The sequence below is a fragment of the Herpailurus yagouaroundi genome, unplaced genomic scaffold (genome assembly GCF_014898765.1).
Source record: "Herpailurus yagouaroundi ecotype Mexico unplaced genomic scaffold, PumYag 159, whole genome shotgun sequence".
Taxonomy (NCBI): Eukaryota; Metazoa; Chordata; class Mammalia; order Carnivora; family Felidae; genus Herpailurus; species Herpailurus yagouaroundi.
Window position 1 is genome coordinate 44,674,102 of NW_024412400.1, and position 18,154 is coordinate 44,692,255.

The following is an 18,154-nucleotide window of genomic DNA, read 5'->3' on the forward strand; positions in this document are numbered from 1 at the left end:
TGCCTTTATTCTATTTTCTTTTGATAATATCACTGCAATTACTTACTTTTCTCTTTTGGTGTATGATCTGATGGGACAGTTAATTAAGGCACCCTGATCAGGGATGAATCTGTGTCACAAGGTAAGCCAGTGGAAAGCTCCTTTCCTGGGATTTGAACTGAAAGCAGAGTGATAAAAAATGGCTGGAGTAGTACTGCCAGGATGAGAATGTTAATTCTACGGGACAATTAGAGCTACTGGTTATTGATCTTTACGAGAGCGTACTTCAGGCATCCTTTTAATCCTGTGAGTATCCCCATAGCCTTTAAATAAATTGCCTTTTTAAACTTAAATTGACCAGAGTTGGCTCCTGTGGTTTTCAATGTAGGAATCCTCATTCTTTAAATCTCATCTCATGTTGTCTTTTCACAGAGGTTTCTTTGACAGTCTTGTACAGTATGGGCCCCTTCTTTAATTGTCAAATGTTTTTTCTGCATATATCAAGGTAATCTTACAGCTTTTTACTTTTAATATATTAATGTGGTGAATCTTGTTAATAAATTTTATAATGTTATCTTCAGGAATAAATACTATTTTGTCATCGTTTTTTGTTTGTTTGTTTGTTTGTTTTAAAGCTTTGCTAGTTTTAGTTTACCACTGTTTTATTTGGGATTTTTTTCATATGAATTCAAAGTGAGATTGGCCTATTATTTTTCTTGTACTGTCTTTGTTCAGTTTTGATATCAAGGTTATATTATCCTCATGGAATTAATTAAATAGCTTTCCCTTTTGATTCCATGAAACTGCGTGAAAATTTTATTACCTATTTTTTGAAGGTATGGTAAACTCATCTTTAAGACTTTCTGGAGTTGATTTTTATGGGAGAGGGCTGTAGATTTTTTTAACAGTTTCAATTTTCTTAGTCTTCTTTGGTTTTCTACATCTCATGTGTTTCAGAAGTTAAAGCTTTTTTCTAGAAATTGTCCATTATTTTTTCATATTTATTATTCTAAAGTTCTTTATAGTATTCTCTTAAAGTTTGAAAAATTACCAACTCTGTCTATAGTTGGAACCTAATATTATATTCTAGTCATAAAACATGGGTTATAGGCCACTGATTCTTTGATATTTGTTGATATTTGCATTACAATAAGTATGCTGCTATTTGGGAAAAGATCCCATGTGTGCTTGAAAAGAATATTTATAGGGCTCTCTGTATGTTTCACATGTTGTCTGAATATTCATCATTTACTTAAAATGCTGTATAAAATTCTATTCTGATTATGGATTTGCCAATCTGTCCTTCTAAGTTTGTCAATTCTTGCTTTGAACATTTTGAGATGTTTCTAGATGCCTATTGGTTCATAATGGTAATAACTTCTTTGCAAATTTTTCTTTTTGTCCTTATTATTAAATAGTTCTATTTATCCTGATAATAATGCATTTGACTTTAGGCCTGTTTTTTTGCCTCTTGACAGTAATACAGCTATATTAACTTTCTTTTGCTTGTTAATGGCTTTGCATATCTTCCCCTTCCTTTTATTATCAACCCTTTGGTGTCCTTTAAGTTTTAGTTACTATATCTTGTTAAAAAAGAATATAGCTGACAATATGTCTTTTAACTGAGAAGTTTGCCCCATTTACCTCTTTAAAAATTTTTTTCTTGAAGTTTATTATTTATGTTGAGAGACAGAGAGAGCGATAGGGGGAAGGGCAAAGAGAGAGGGAAAGAGAGAGAATTCCCAAGCAGGTTCCACACCATCAGAGCAGAGCCCGATAAGGGCCTTGAACCCACGGATCTCGAGACTGTGACCTGAGCGGAAAACAAGAGTCAGACACTTAGCCAACTGAGTCACCCAGGTGCTGCCTCCCCTGCCTCCCCATTTACCTCTTTTAGAGGGTGATTAATGTATTTCTTGTGCCTTGTGTTGTATGGTCCATTTATAATACCTACAATATGCTCCTTTCCCACCTCATCTTTCCTGCCAGTGGAGTAATTACGTATGCTTTATTCCCTTTTGACATCTACTGGTTTGAAAATTATACTCCATTTCTTGGCTTTCCATATGTTCTTGCATCTTACCCTTTTCTTTTCGGTTCAGTTTTTGACTTCTTGAAGACATCCTTTAGAAGTTCTATCAATAAAAGTCTCTTAGAAGTAAATGCTGTTTTTCCTCTGAAAATGCCTTTACTTTGCCCTCACATTTAAATGATGCAATCAGCATACAATTCTAGGTTGACGATTGTAATTATTTTATTTAAGTATTTGAAGATATTATTTCATTGACTTCCAGGGTTTTTGTTGTTGTTGTTGTTGCTATTGAGAAAGTCAGCTGCCATCCTTTGTTGTTGTTGTTGTTTTGTTGTTATTTCAGAACTGCTGTTTTTCTTTTATCTTCTTTAAATTTCACTACAACGTACCTGCATGTGAATTTATTTTGTTTCTTGTGTGTGTGTGTGTGTGTGTGTGTGTGTGTGTTTCTTTAGGGTATAGTCCCTGGGTTGGAATTGCTGTGTCACAGAAAATGTTCTTTTTCAGCCTTTCCAGATAATGCCAAATTGTTTCCCCAAATGACTGTCTCAAAGCACACTCCTGAGTTCTTCCATCTTTATTAACTTTATGTCACACAAATTTTTGCTTGCTTATTTTGTAATAACTTTGTTAGCAAATAGAGGAAGACTGCTTCTCAGTGTCCCAAATAAGAAAGGAAAAGTTGAAATTGTATGTCATTCATCTTAGGTAAAGAGAGAGAGAGAGAGGGAGGGAGGGAGAGAGGCAGGCAACTCACCCCAAGGGAAACAGCCACCAGATCATTTATAAGGCATTTAACTTGATGTTTATTTATTTTTGAGAGAGACAAAGCATGAGTGGGAGAAGGGCAGAGAGAGAGAGAGAGAGAGAGAGAGGGAGACACAGAATCCGAAGCAGGCTCCAGGCTCTGAGCTGTCAGCACAGAGCCCAACGCGAGGCTTGAAGTCACGAACCGTGAGATCATGACCTGAGCCGAAGTCGGACGCCCAACCTACTGAGCCACCCAGACACCCCAATAAGGCATTTAACTTGAAACAGACTTTTTTTTTTTTTTTGGTCTGACCTTTTTCAATTCCCTTGAAAATAAATAAAATAAGCATTGTTGAAAAACCTTTCTGACTGATACTTGTCTTTTCGTGTTCTGAACTTTTCACTATATATCTTACAAGATGAACTTATTCATTAGTTTGGAATCTGGTAAAGATTTGGGAATCTTAAAAAAAAAAAAAAGAATTGGGAGTCTTTTCTAAATGTTGGCCCAAAACTCCCTAGAACAGTTTTAGTTATGTTTTGTACTTTTTCAAATGTGCCTACTCCTACATATATGAACTCCTATGGATTTTTTATGGATTCCATTCCTTATCACAGTAATAATTTTATTTTCTTTTCAAAATGAAAATAGGTTTTATTCTGATTGTAAAATTACCATTTGTTTTCTGACTCTAAATATAATAAGGTTGAGAATCATCTTAACGTTTCTAGTTGATATCAGCGCTTAAAGACACTGCCTGCATTCTTTGCACTAGAGAGAACTACTTCTAAGCCATTTTAGACAATTAGGCATTTGGGTATCTTGTCTTTTTAGTTGTTGTTGCAGTCTTATAATATTTGGAGGTAGGAAATACTACAATTTCACATGCTATCTGTTTCTACTTTTAGGAGGATGTAAAAAAACCCAAACAAACTGTGAGATACGAAGTCCTAAAAGCTAATTTTCCTTTATTTGTTTTTTAATATACAGAGATAATTAGTAACTATTAGTATCATGTGCCATATTAACACTTTATGTTCTTGAAAACTATGTAACTAAGATATCTATCCATCTTACTGTCTAACCTACTTTTAAACAAATTGGTACGTTTTCCCAATCTATTTTCTTCCAATTTATCTTCAGTCAGCACAATGGGGAGAATAATTGCTTCTGCAGACAATAACTGCATAATTCTGCATAAATGCAGTACAGCTCGCACATTACCTTGTTCATAACTAGAAGAACTATACCTGTTGTGATCTGAAGAGGAGAATAAAGTCAGATTAAAATGATCTATACTAAAGGTGCTTTTATTTAAGAAATAAAGCTTTTTTTTAACATGTAAAATGTGGACAATATTATTTTTTGCTTTTTTTAATGTCGTTCAAGAACTCTGATTTAACATAAAACCAATTTGAGATAATTTAATAAAATGCTTATAGATATTGTGGCTATGTTTGCATTTATTACACTAGCCTTTATGTAATATTTCCAATTCTGATTTTCTGTTTGTTCCCCCCCTTTCCTTCCCAATTCTGATTTTTATTTATGACTTTCTTTAAAATAAAATATATATTTTTTAATGTTTATTCATTCCTGAGGGACAGAGCACAGGAAGGGGAAGGGCAGAGAGAGAGATCAGAATCAGAAGCAGGCTCCAGGCTCTGTGCTGACAGCCTGTGGTCTGAACCCACAAACCAGTGAGATCATGACCTGAGCCAAAGTCAGACATTCAACCAACTGAGCCACCCACGTGCCCCTTTATTTATGACTTTCTTAGAGGTAGATCTGTGTATTAAGTATTGAATGTCTTCATAACTAATGAAAATTCAAAGAATGTATAGAATATGTACCCATAATACATAAGAGAGCAAGGTACCTTTGATGGCCGTTGTTGAATTCTATTTTTAATATTTTTTGTGTTTAAATTTTGAGTACATAATATTCACAAGGTTCAAAATTCAAAAGGCATACACAGTAGGGAAAGTTTTCCTCCCATTCTTTTGTCCCAGCCACGCAGGTATCCCGAGGGCAATCAAGGTTACAAGTTACATCAGTGGTGTTCTACAGGTGGTTCTTTTGGTGATAACCCCCTTTAGTCCCTCCTTTGTTGAAAAGATGAGGTTGAAGAATGCGAAGCCTGTAATGGATTTTTAAAGGGACATTATTTTGAAGCAGAAGCAGGACCAGAATTTAGGTTTCCTGGCATTCTTTGCCGTAAGCGCACAGTGCCTCTTTAAAGTAGCTAGTTGGTAACTGGTTAATCAGTGAGGATGTTCCAATCCAGGTAATTTAAATTTCAAAGTAGCTTGGTTTAAGATTGGAATACTCGGGTCCGAAGGTTAATCAGAAGGGCGGTAGGAAGAGTTTTTTTGTTTTGTTTTGTTTTTGGCTCGCCAAAAGGAGGCTCGGGTTTTAAAAGGCTGACCTAGGGCTTAATCACACGGTTTGACTTTTGCTGAGTCCCGGGGATGGCGCGTGTCAGGCCCGGAGTGCTGACGTCAGCACGGCTCCGAGCCAGGCGTCCGGGTACTCGCTTTCAGCCTTCAGTCTGCTCGCATCTCTAACAACGCGACCCGGACTCTTATCTAAGGCGTTGGTGGGACTTGATCCCATCCATCGGATCTCAGCCTGGACTCCATGCAGTGGGGATGAGGTTTCGTCCTCGCCCCTTCAGCCAGTCGGGTGAGTATGGTGCAGGGAAGAGACTTAACAGTGCCAGAGCCAGCCCCGCCCAGGGGCAGCCCGCCAGCTGGGTCTCGGGCTGCTTCGTCCCAAAGCCAGAGCGGACCAAGCCGGCTGGCCCTGGCCGCTCCGTATGGTCCCCTGCTGATCCCACAGCCTCCACGCCTGGGGACGAACAGTGGGTGGTAGGCTTTCACAGCCAATCCCCTCCGCCAGCCTGCCCCTTCCCCTGCCAAAAAGCGGATCCTTCAGCTGCGCTGCAGAAGCAACACCCCCCCCCCCGCCCCCCTTCCCTTCCTTTCCCGGGAAGACCGATCACGCGGCCAAGACGCCACTCCACGAACTGGGCTTTTCTCCCTGCCAGCTGGAGCAAGCTGCGAGACGCTGTGTGAGAGTGGGAAGGGCCTTAGCAAACAGCTCTGTGGCCCAATGGTTTTTCTTCGTCTTCGCGTGCCGGCCAATGAGGCCCGCGAGGCGGGACTTCCGTCTAGCCTTGGTGTTGTCGTCCCCACTTCGATTCCGGCTGTGGGGGTCGGTGCGGATATTCAGTCATGAAGTCAGGGTAGGGACTTCTCCCGCAGCGACGCGGTGGGCGAGCCTATTTGTATTGCGGGGCCAGGCTTCCAGGTAAGAGCCTCTCTGGCCTCTCGGCGGCCGGGCAGGGAATTGATTCCTTTGGGGCCTGGCGGGGGGAACACACCCCCTCACCGGCCCTCCGTGGCGGCCCGGCTGCTGAGGTCTTTGCTGCTCCTCCCCAGGCTGGGTGCGGAGGAAATAGGCTTTTTGCAAAAGGTAAAACAAAAACAAAAACAAAAACCCTCTGCCCTCTGACGGCAGATTCCCGCTCTCCCCCACCCCCACCCTTTGAATTTGTGTGTAAAGTTGTTGTATTATCTGTTTGGCTTCTCACATTCCCATCCTGCGGTGGCAGGAGCCTGGGAAGATGTTTGGAAGGCTTCTCTTGGTCAGTCACCTGCCGCAAAGTCCCCGGGCGATATCGCCTGACTACAGTTGCGGGGACTATGTAGCCTTTGAAAAAAGGAGGGCAGTCACCTCCCTTCTTTGTAACCTTCCTCCACCCCCGACTGGAAGCTCAGATTGAAGGTGGGAGGCGACTCTACTAGGGACAGATTCCATGTCCCAGTCCTCTTAAAGCCAGCAGCTCTACCAGGGTACTTACGGAGTTGACCTGCACTGATGTAAGAACTCTGTCCCAGTGAGGGAGTGGGCAGACACAAAAGCCAAGCTATCCCAGAAGCATTCAAGCAACTTAAGTGTCAGCCACTGAGTGTTCTCTGCTAGTTTTTGGTGAATTCCTTTATTTTGTCCTAATCTGGCAGGAGTAAATTTCCAAAATTATTGTTTCATCCTCCGTTTCAGCACCGTGGGCAGCTGCTCAGGTTCGTTTCTGTTGCCCCAAACTTGCCCTGAGTGTGAAACGTTCCTCAGTGATGCAGCAGGAACAGTGAAAACTAACGCATTCCTTTCAACAATGATCTGTTGTTCTCCAAGGAGAACATCTGCAGTTTTTGATACAATATAAATAACTAAGATGGGTGTGCCTCCAAAGGGTTGTAGTAGAGAAATAGATCAATTCAAGATTTAAAGGGCTTTCAAGGGTTTTATCTTTTTAAGGACAGCTTTTAATGGGTTGGGAAGATTAGTTCCATTTCAGAGAAACACAACTAGACTTGTTGTAGCAGTTAAAAGGAATTTTAAACGGGAGGTAAAAAGTGTAGTGCAGGGGCGCCTGGGTGACTCAGTCCTTGAGCATCTGACTTCTTCCCAGGTCATGATCTCATGGTTGGTAGGTTCCGTGCCCCACATAGGGCTTTTGCGCTGACACCCCAGAGCCTCCTGCTTCGGATTCTCTGTCTCCCTCTCATTATGCCTCTCCCCTATTCACCGCACCCCCCTCAGTAAACATTAAAAAAAAAAAAAGTTGTTTTTTTTTTTTTTTATTTTTTTATTGTAGTGCAGTGTTGTAGTTTGGGGCCCATGGAGACTTATGAATGGGTTTTGGAATCAATTTAGCACATTGACATTAACATTAGAAAGAGAAAAAATATCAGAGGACATTCTATGGAGTAAGACTATTCTTTTGAAGCTTTTCTTTCAGTTTTTTAATAAAATATGTGTATATGAAGAGAGTGATGCAAATGTATACCATGTCATTGTGGATTATGGAAAACACTGGATCCCAAATATGGTTGGGTCCAGCTTTCAGCTCTGCTCCTTGCTGATTCTGTGACTTTACCTGTGAGTAAAGGAAGAATTGTAGGAATTTGTTGAAATAAAATGTCTGTTACATAGTTAAGCTTCAAAGTTTTGGGGGGTCTGTTTTTGTTTGCTTGTTCGTCTTTGAAACGATTGGGTAGGAGCTCAGTTATTTCCAAGTCAGGAATGACAAGTGTTTTATTAATATGTGTATTTTTAACTTTGTCTTTATCTGAAGCCAGCCAGCGTGGTATCACCATATGTAATAGTAAATCGTATGGACATAATCTTGGTTTGTGAGGTTTAATATTGAAGGGTTTGGAATAAGTTCTCATCTATCCTTGTTCAAAGTTCTTTCTCTCAAGCATTTTGGAGGGGCTTACACTGTTAATAGCATTCAACACCCTTCCTTGATATTTTTCTGCATTCCAGGGTAACACACTTATCAGAAGCTTTTCAGGCACTCATTTTAGCAAAGTTAAGGTAGGACTAAGGGTATGATAAGTGTATATCTTTGAATTAAAATATTTTATGCCTTACAGTTCTTGCCATAAAGATGTATAAAATGAAATGGCCTGGACAGATATCATGGTATACTTGCTTCATGTTACTATGACCTAGAAATGATTGGTGTGTAAATAAAAAGTGTCATTTTGGACATTTTAAAACCTGGGAGGTAGTAACATATAGCAGAAGACAAATAAGTTTGAGTCTCAATAATGGTTTTGTGCCATTTGACATATTACTACCATGTGGCATTGCATATGGTAGTTTCATGTGGCCTAAAAAAGGGAAGAAAGTTAGGAAGTATTGTTAGTTTCCCCAAAAGAGGAAACAGAACTAATAGACAAATGAATCTCTTTTAATAAAGCATGGCAGTTTAATCATTGTTTAAAAATTCCTGTGTTATGCAAATATTTATTGAGCAATAATAAAATATATTGTTGGGGCACGTGGGTGGCTCAGTCGGTAATAGTCTGACTTCAGCTCAGGTCATGATCTCACTGTTCGTGAGTTCGAGCCTCGCACATCGGGCTCTGTGCTGACAGCCCAGAGCCTGGAGCCTGCTTCAGATTCTGTGTCTCCCTCTCTCTTTCCTCCTTCCCCACTCATTCTCTGTCTCTCTCTCAAAAATAAATAAACATTAAAAAAAAATTTAAAAAAATATATTGTTAAGCTTATACAGCTTTTAAATTATTTTTTTTTTAAACATTTATTTACTATTGAGAGACACAGAGCATGAGCAGGGGAGGGACCAAGAGATGGAGGGACTCAGAATCTGAAACAGGCTCCAGGCTCTGAGCTGTCAGCACAGAGCCTGACGCAGGGCTCAAACTCACAAACTGCGATATCATGACCTGAGCTGAAGTCGGACCCTTAACCGACTGAGCCACCCAGGCGCCCAAGCTTTATACAGCTTTTGCCCAAAAGTTGATTTGGGAACAATAAGAACATATAATTGGTATTGTCAGTTCACATATTATAGCCTATAGATAAAATAACAACACTAATATCAGTTAACATTGATTTTTTTACTATGGGCCAAATACAATTCTAAGCACTTTACATTATGTCATGTAATTCTGTTACTGATGTGGTAAGTAGTACAATTATTCCCTTTTTATAGATGGGGAAATAAAGACCTTACAAGTACATAACTTGCTGAGTTCATACAGATTGCTAGTGGAGTAACTGTAATTTGAACCTAGGCATCCTGACTATCAAGCTTGTCCATCTTGTGCCATGTTTTATTAAAAAATACAAAATACTATGAAGTCAAGCTTTCGCTTTTTGCAGATGACATGATATTATACGTGGAAAATCCGATAGACTCCACCAAAAGTCTGCTAGAACTGATACATGAATTCAGCAAAGTTGCAGGATACAAAATCAATGTACAGAAATCAGTTGCATTCTTATACACTAACAATGAAGCAACAGAAAGACAAGTAAAGAAACTGATCCCATTCACAATTGCACCAAGAAGCATAAAATACCTAGGAATAAATCTAACCAAAGATGTAAAGGATCTGTATGCTGAAAACTATAGAAAGCTTATGAAGGTAATTGAAGAAGATTTAAAGAAATGGAAAGACATTCCCTGCTCATGGATTGGAAGAATAAATATTGTCAAAATGTCAATACTACCCAAAGCTATCTACACATTCAATGCAATCCCAATCAAAATTGCACCAGCATTCTTCTCGAAACTAGAACAAGCAATCCTAAAATTCATATGGAACCACAAAAGGCCCTGAATAGCCAAAGTAATTTTGAAGAAGAAGACCAAAGCAGGAGGCATCACAATCCCAGACTTTAGCCTCTACTACAAAGCTGTCATCATCAAGACAGCATGGTGTTGGCACAAAAACAGACACATAGACCAATGGAATAGAATAGAAACCCCAGAACTAGACCCACAAATGTATGGCCAACTCATCTTTGACAAAGCAGGAAAGAACATCCAATGGAAAAAAGACAGTCTCTTTAACAAATGGTGCTAGGAGAACTGGACAGCAACATGCAGAAGGTTGAAACTAGACCACTTTCTCACACCATTCACAAAAATAAACTCAAAATGGATAAAGGACCTGAATGTGAGACAGGAAACCATCAAAACCTTAGAGGAGAAAGCAGGAAAAGACCTCTCTGACCTCAGCCGTAGCAATCTCTTACTCAACACGTCCCCAAAGGCAAGGGAATTAAAAGCAAAAGTGAATTACTGGGACCTTATGAAGATAAAAAGCTTCTGCACAGCAAAGGAAACAACCAACAAAACTAAAAGGCAACCAACGGAATGGGAAAAGATCTTTGCAAATGACATATCGGACAAAGGGCTAGTATCCAAAATCTATAAAGAGCTCACCAAACTCCACACCCGAAAAGCAAATAACCCAGTGAAGAAATGGGCAGAAAACATGAATAGACATTTCTCTAAAGAAGACATCCGGATGGCCAACAGGCACATGAAAAGATGTTCAGCGTCGCTCCTTATCAGGGAAATACAAATCAAAACCACACTCAGGTATCACCTCACGCCAGTCAGAGTGGCCAAAATGAACAAATCAGGAGACTATAGATGCTGGAGAGGATGTGGAGAAACGGGAACCCTCTTGCACTGTTGGTGGGAATGCAAATTGGTGCAGCCGCTCTGGAAAGCAGTGTGGAGGTTCCTCAGAAAATTAAAAATAGACCTACCCTATGACCCAGCAATAGCACTGCTAGGAATTTATCCAAGGGACACAGGAGTACTGATGCATAGGGGCACTTGTACCCCAATGTTCATAGCAGCACTCTCAACAATAGCCAAATTATGGAAAGAGCCTAAATGTCCATCAACTGATGAATGGATAAAGAAATTGTGGTTTATATACACTATGGAATACTACGTGGCAATGAGAAAAAATGAAATATGGCCTTTTGTAGCAACGTGGATGGAACTGGAGAGTGTGATGCTAAGTGAAATAAGCCATACAGAGAAAGACAGATACCATATGGTTTCACTCTTATGTGGATCCTGAGAAACTTAACAGGAACCCATGGGGGAGGGGAAGGAAAAAAAAAAAAGAGGTTAGAGTGGGAGAGAGCCAAAGCATAAGAGACTGATGAGAACTGAGAGCAAACTGAGGGTTGATGGGGGGTGGGAGGGAGGAGAGGGTGGGTGATGGGTATTGAGGAGGGCACCTTTTGGGATGAGCACTGGGTGTTGTATGGAAACCAATTTGACAATAAATTTCATATATAAATTAAAAATACAAAATACTATGAGGTTATTTTGGATTCTTGCTTGTTTAGATTGGGTAAGCTCCTTTGGCCCTCCATTTCCTCAATTCCTTCCTCAAAAATATACTCTTAAGCCATTATGTTTTTGTGGGGATTAAGATCATTTTAAAACACTGAACAGAATGTGTTCAATGAATGATATGTGCCTCAGCCTTTTTCCTTTTATGTTGAGGATGTGATCATTTGAAAGGTTATTAGCAGTTGGAGGAGGATGGGAGAGGAAAGAGTTCTTCATAAGGATGCTACCCAAGCAAATAAATAGAGGTAGGAAAGCAGAGAACATTTGCTGAGGTTGGATGTTTAAGGTACAGGCTGGTAAAGGTAGATCGATGCAAAGTATGGAGATCTTTAAATGCCAGATAAAGATTTTGTACACTATTCTTAGTTGAGAAGAAGCCCTCTTTATGGATATGAAAATGGAGCAGAAATACAGTGAAGGAGCTTAAGCCTGGAGGTAGGAATACCTGGAGTTTAATTAGAGTAGTTGAGACAAGAAAAGGTGATGGTGGGATTATAATGAAGGGTATAGATTTGAGAAATGTTGACATCAACATTGGGAACTGACCTGAGTATGGGCCTAAGATAGTGATGTTATTAAAAAAAAAATAATAATATTGGGGCGCCTGGGTGGCACAGTCGGTTAAGCCTCCGACTTCAGCCAGGTCACGATCTCGCGGTCCGTGAGTTCGAGCCCCGTGTCAGGCTCTGGGCTGATGGCTCAGAGCCTGGAGCCTGTTTCCGATTCTGTGTCTCCCTCTCTCTCTGCCCCTCCCCCGTTCATGCTTTGTCTCTCTCTGTCCCAAAAATAAATTTAAAAAAAAGTTGAAAAAAAAAAAGAAAAAAAATATTATGATGAAGAACAAGTCCTGGTAGAAGCAAATGTTGGAGGAGAATTAATTAATTAATCAATTAATTGAGAGAGAGAGCATGTGCGCATTCAGGGGAAGGGCGGAGAGAGAATCCCAAGCAAGCTGCACACTGTCATTGTGAGCCCTACTGATGCAGGGCTTAATCTCATAAACTGTAGATCATGACCTGAGCGGAAATCAAGAGTCAGATGCTTAACTGAGCCACACAGGTGCCCCTAGGAGGAGAATTTATGATAGGGATTTTAATTTTGATACTGAGGAGTTGTTCAAATGTTTGGAAATGTAAAGTGGGAGCTCGGAGCTCTGTGTATTCCATAAAAAGAGAAAATGCCAATTTTTCACACTGTGAGGAGATGGTCTAAGGCAGTCATCCTCCTGTGGGTCAGAATTTTATAGGAGTGATGTGACTCCTGAAGGTCCTTAGAAATGCAGATTTCTCACTTGATAGAGATGTACCCACTATTTCTCCCTGTAATATATTTTGTGTCCTGGGAGGAAGGGAGGGAAAGTAGTAGAGAGGGAAAATTTTGGAAACCTAGCGGTGCTCATATTTACTATTTCAGAAGGGAACCAGTAAATTTGGAGGCTTGGGATTCTCACAGTAAGAACTTGGAAAGATGCTATGATTTTTATATAGTACCAGGCATTTATACATACACATGTTGAGCATTGAATTGTTGTAACATCTCCAGATTTGTTATTTTTGCCCTCTTGTCTTTGTTACCCTGAATTATTAATAGCAAAACCTTTACAATCAGAGAGCCTGTGTGCTTATTATGGGGACAGCAAAGAAGAGGGGACCCAGAGAGATTGTATTTATAGCCAGGAATGTGGGAGAAGAGTCTCAAAGGATAACAGGAGAAGGCTGCATGATGTGGTAGGAAGAATAGAGATTCTGTGAACGAATCTAACTTTCTGCTAACCATTCTCTGGCTTCAGTTTTTCATTCTGTAAAATGATGAGAATGATAATCCCAATTCTGAGCTGCTACAGGAAAGAAGGAAAACATCTGGAGACCTTTTATACTTGAAAAAGGGCTCAGGTCTAAGTAGTAGAAGGGCTTATAGGTTTCTTGGCAGATTTACTAGGGTTTGATGCAGTTGGGTAGGGCATGATGTTAAACAGTATAGTTTACCCATCTGTGAACTAATTTTAGTTCTGTTTAATATAAGGTCTGAGTAATTGGCCAATCAAATAAAAAATTGGAGGTTAGGCACACACATTAGGGTAAGGAAAGGTTTACATGTTTTGTCACATCATTACTGGAAATAGTACTTCCATCCTACTATTTGGATCCTAATACTTATAGCATTCATGCACTCAACAAATATTTAAGTACCTTTGATGGAAGGCCCTGTTCTAGGCATTCAGAGTGTATCAGTGAACCAAAGAGACAAATCTTTGGCTCTCATGGACCTTATCTTCTAGAGGGAGAAATAATGTATATTTTAATAATGAAAAGTAATTAGATCTTTTTTTTTTAATTTTTTTTTTCAACGTTTATTTTTTATTTTTGGGACAGAGAGAGACAGAGCATGAACGGGGGAGGGGCAGAGAGAGAGGGAGACACAGAATCGGAAACAGGCTCCAGGCTCTGAGCCATCAGCCCAGAGCCCGACGCGGGGCTCGAACTCACAGACCGCGAGATCGTGACCTGGCTGAAGTCGGACGCTTAACCGACTGCGCCACCCAGGCGCCCCTAGATCTTTTTTTTTAATGTTTATTTTTGAAGGAGAGAGACAGAGCATCAGCAGGGGAAGAGCAGAGAGAGAGGGAAACACAGAATCCAAAGCAGGCTCCAGCTCTGAGCTGTCAGCACAGAGCCCGATGTGGGGCTCGAACTCACAAACTGTGACATAATGACCTGAGCCGAAGTCGGACGCTTAACTAACTGAGCCACCCAGGCACCTCAGTTAGATCTTTCTTATACTATGTATGTATAAGGTCATAATTTTAAAAAGATAATAAGAGTACGATACCAGATTGTAACTAATATTGTAGAGCACTTTGAAATAAGGGACTGTGTTATTCTTACTCATGTGTGTCTACCCATTTCCTCGTCTTCCCAGTGGGATGACTTTGATGTATTTATACTCAGCAAATGTAGGTATTCATTAAACATCCATGATAGGGAGAAGGAATTATGTTAAAGGGAACAAATCTTAAAGATAAAGGAATCAGTTAAATGTAGTAAGTGTTAAGGATCCAAGTACTCATTAGATTGACGATTGGGAAAAAATGAAGGATGTTGTAAATTGCATTGCCTGCTTGTCTATGAGGTTGAAATGGAAATAAAGTTATATTGGAGCTGAAAGCATCAACATTAAGGGAATCTGGGTGGACCCAACTTGCCCACTAATTAGTTGGGTGACTATATAACTGCTCCTCTCAGTTCATTTCCTCATTTATAAAATGATGTTGGAACTTTTTTAGTCAAAGAATTTCTACTTTAAAGACTTAAAAAATGTCGATTGTAGTAATGTTTCATTTTACTAATGCAGATAAAAGAGCTTCCATTGGATGGTAGTCAGACTAAATTTATATTCTGAATTCATGAGGTAGATATTTAAAAAATATGTCTACAAAATTAATGTTATCTATTTGATGTTAGTTACTAATAAGACTGCATTATAATTTTTAAAAATGAAGCCAAACAAAACCTAATGTATAGTTTCCCTTTTTGCCATTATGTAGGAAAAAGAAGCCATAGTATTAAAAAAAATTGTTTTTAATGTTTATTTATTTTTGAGAGAGAGAGGGAGACAGAGCACGAGTGGGGGAGGGGCAGAGAGAGAGGGAGACCCAGAATCTGAAGCAGACTCCAGGCTCTGAGCTATCAGCACAGAGTGCGACGTGGGGCTAAACTCACAAACCTTGAGATCATGACCTGAGCCGAAGTCAGACGCTTAACTAACTGAGCCACTCAGATGCCCCAGAAGCCATAGTATTTCAGAACTACACTCCCCAACTCCTCTGGAATGGTCACAAACCATAGTATTTTAGACTCTAATAATGGATCTTAATAGTTATCCGTATTTCCGTACTTTAATTTTCTAACAGCCTTTGATTTTGTGCCAGGTGCTGAGTATACAAATGAGAAAAGGCTATAATCTCTAACTTCAAAGAGTTTAAAGAATAAAGGGAGTCATGAACAATTTAGTTTTGCTACATTGTGGTGGCATAGAGAAGGCACATTACATAATGAGAGGCTGTGAGAAGAGAAAGTTCATCTGGTTAGAGAAGAAAGAAAGACTGAGGAAGAGTGAACGGCCAGGGACAAAGCTGGAGACGTTATGGAAAACTTTCTCTGCTAAGCTACAGTTTAGTTTTGAACTTTATTCTGAAAGTTGTTTAACCTGTTAACAAATTTTATGCAGGAAGTAATATGATTAGGCATTTGTATATCTACCTTTACATTCCTCTTAAGAGAATTGTACACAAGAAAGATATGTTATTTCAATGATATAGCCCTGCTTGAGGAAATCAGTCTTAACTCTGAGGACAAATGTTAATTTTGTGGTTTTGGGATATCAGAACTATGAAATATTTGAACACTAAGACATTTAAATGTTAATAACCACATTAATATAAGTTGAAGAGACAACTGAAATTTTGGGGTAGTCTACTTATTGAAGTAAGAGAACTGGTCAGTTATAAGAATTTGATTTAGAATCCGCTCTAAAGGGCTAGAAACTTGTTGAAGTTTGAATGAATATGGCTCTAGTTCAGGCTCAGTTTCTAATAATTGAGATATTCAGTTAAACTTTTATAGAGGAAATGAATTTCTAGGGAGAAACACCACGAGATTGATGAATATTTCTAAATCAAGTCATGAGAGAGAGTGGGAATTGAACTCTTACTTTGCTTAGATGTAAAATACCTCATTAAGTGTTGAAGAGTACTTTATCTGCCTAGTTACTGTGCTTGAATTTACATGTTCGACTTTCAGAAAAGAACTGTGCTTGTAATTTACACATTTGTCCAACATTTATTATAAACATTAATTAAAATTTTTTTGAGGTGAAATTCATATAACCCAAAACTAACCATTTTAAAGTGCACGATTGAGTGGCATTTCATACAGTTACATTGTTGTGCAACTACCACTTCTGTCTAGTTCCAAAACATTTTTATCACTCCAAAATGAAACCCTATACCCATTAAGCAGTTACTCCCCATTTACTGCTGCCCCAAACCCCTGGCAGCCACAAATACGCTTTCTGTTTTGCTAGGTTTAATAGATATCTCCTATTTATTATGGAAGCCTCCTAGAAATGGAATCATATAACGTGTGACCTTTGTGTCTGGGCCTTTCACTTAGCATGCTGTTTTCAAGGTTCTGCCTTGTTACAGCAACACTGGTGTGGGTGTTGCTACTTCTTTCCTTTTTACAGCTAAGTAATTGTTGCATGTATATACCACACTTTAAAAAAAAATTTTTTTTTTTAAATCATTTAGTTCTGAGGGAGAGAGACAGACACAGACCGTGAGCAGGGAAGGGGCAGAGACAGACGGAGACACAGAATTCAAAGCAGGCTCCAGGCTCTGAGCTGTGAGCACAAGGCCTGATGCGGGGCTGGAACTCACAAGCCCTGAGATCATGACCTGAGCTGAAGTCGGATGCTTAACCGACTGAGCCACCCAGGTGCCCCTGTAGATACCACACTTTATCCATTCATCTGTTGATGGACACTTGAGTTCTTTCTACCCTTTGGCTATTGTGAGTATTGTTGCTGGCAACATTCATACATAAGGATTTGTTTTGAGTACCAGTTTTCATTTCTTTTGGGTATATGCCAGGAGTGGAATTGTTGGGTCATATGGTAGTCCTATGTTTAGCTTTTTGAGGACTCACCAAACTGTTTTTCACAGTGGCTGAACTATTTTACAACTTACTGGTAATGTATGAGGGTTCCAGTTTTTACATTGCCACAACATTTGTTCTTTTCCATTTAAAAATTAATATTGTTGCCATCCTTGTGGGTATGAAGTGGTATCTTGCTATAGCTTAAAAAAAATTTTTTTTTAACATTTATTTATTTTTGAGAGACAGACTGTGAGCAGGGGAGGGGCAGAGAGAGAGGGAGACACAGAATCTGAAGCAGGCTCCAGGCTCTGAACCGTCAGTATAGAGCTCGATGTGGGGCTCAAACTCAGAAACCGTGAGATCATGACCTGAGCCCAAGTCAGACGCTTAACTGACAGCCACCTAGGCGCCCCTCACTATGGTTTTGACTTGCATTTCCCTAATGGCGAATAACGTTGAACATCTTTTCATGTGCTTGTTGGCCCTTTGTATATCTTTGGGGAAATGGCTATTCAAGTTCTTTACCCATATTTTAACTGGGATGTTTGTCTTTTTATTATTGAGTTGTAAATGTTTTTATATATCCTGGATTCTAGACCCCTAGAAGATATGATTTAAAAGTATTCTCCCATTCTGTGGGTTGTCTTTTCACTTCCTGATAATGTCCTTTGATGCATAAAAGTTTTTACTTTTGATGAAGCCCAATTTTTTTTCTTGCTGTTGGCTCTTGATGTGCTAGCAAAGATTGCATTGTTGAATCTGAGGTCATGAAGACTTGCTCCTATGTTTTCGTATAAGAGCTTTATCATTTTAGTTCGTATTTCATGGGTCACCGAACCATTTTGAGTTAATTTTCACCTATTATATCTTGAATTTGGTGTACAGTTGAAGGGACTATTGTTTTCCCTTTGAATGGTCATGGCACCTCTGTCAAAAACCACTTGGGCATAGACGTATGGGTTTGTTTTGGGGTCTTAATTCCATTGGTTGACATGTCTATCCTCAGGCCCATTCCACACCGTTTTGGTTAC

The 18,154-nt window shown here is 39.5% G+C and overlaps 1 protein-coding gene across 3 annotated transcripts in view; it reads left to right on the forward strand.

The window, feature by feature from the left end:
• Positions 1-5,296: 5,296 nt before the first annotated feature.
• The window catches only part of RNF13 (ring finger protein 13), a 169,811-nt gene continuing 156,953 nt past the window's right edge, over positions 5,297-18,154 (forward strand). Inside the window, exon 1 of one of the 3 annotated variants that reach the window (XM_040480463.1) lies at positions 5,297-5,447. The gene's annotated coding sequence lies outside the window, so the exon portion shown is untranslated. Of the gene's footprint in view, positions 5,448-5,918; positions 6,075-18,154 lie in introns of those variants that run through there. The other 2 variants (XM_040480465.1, XM_040480462.1) reach the window with 2 other exon arrangements.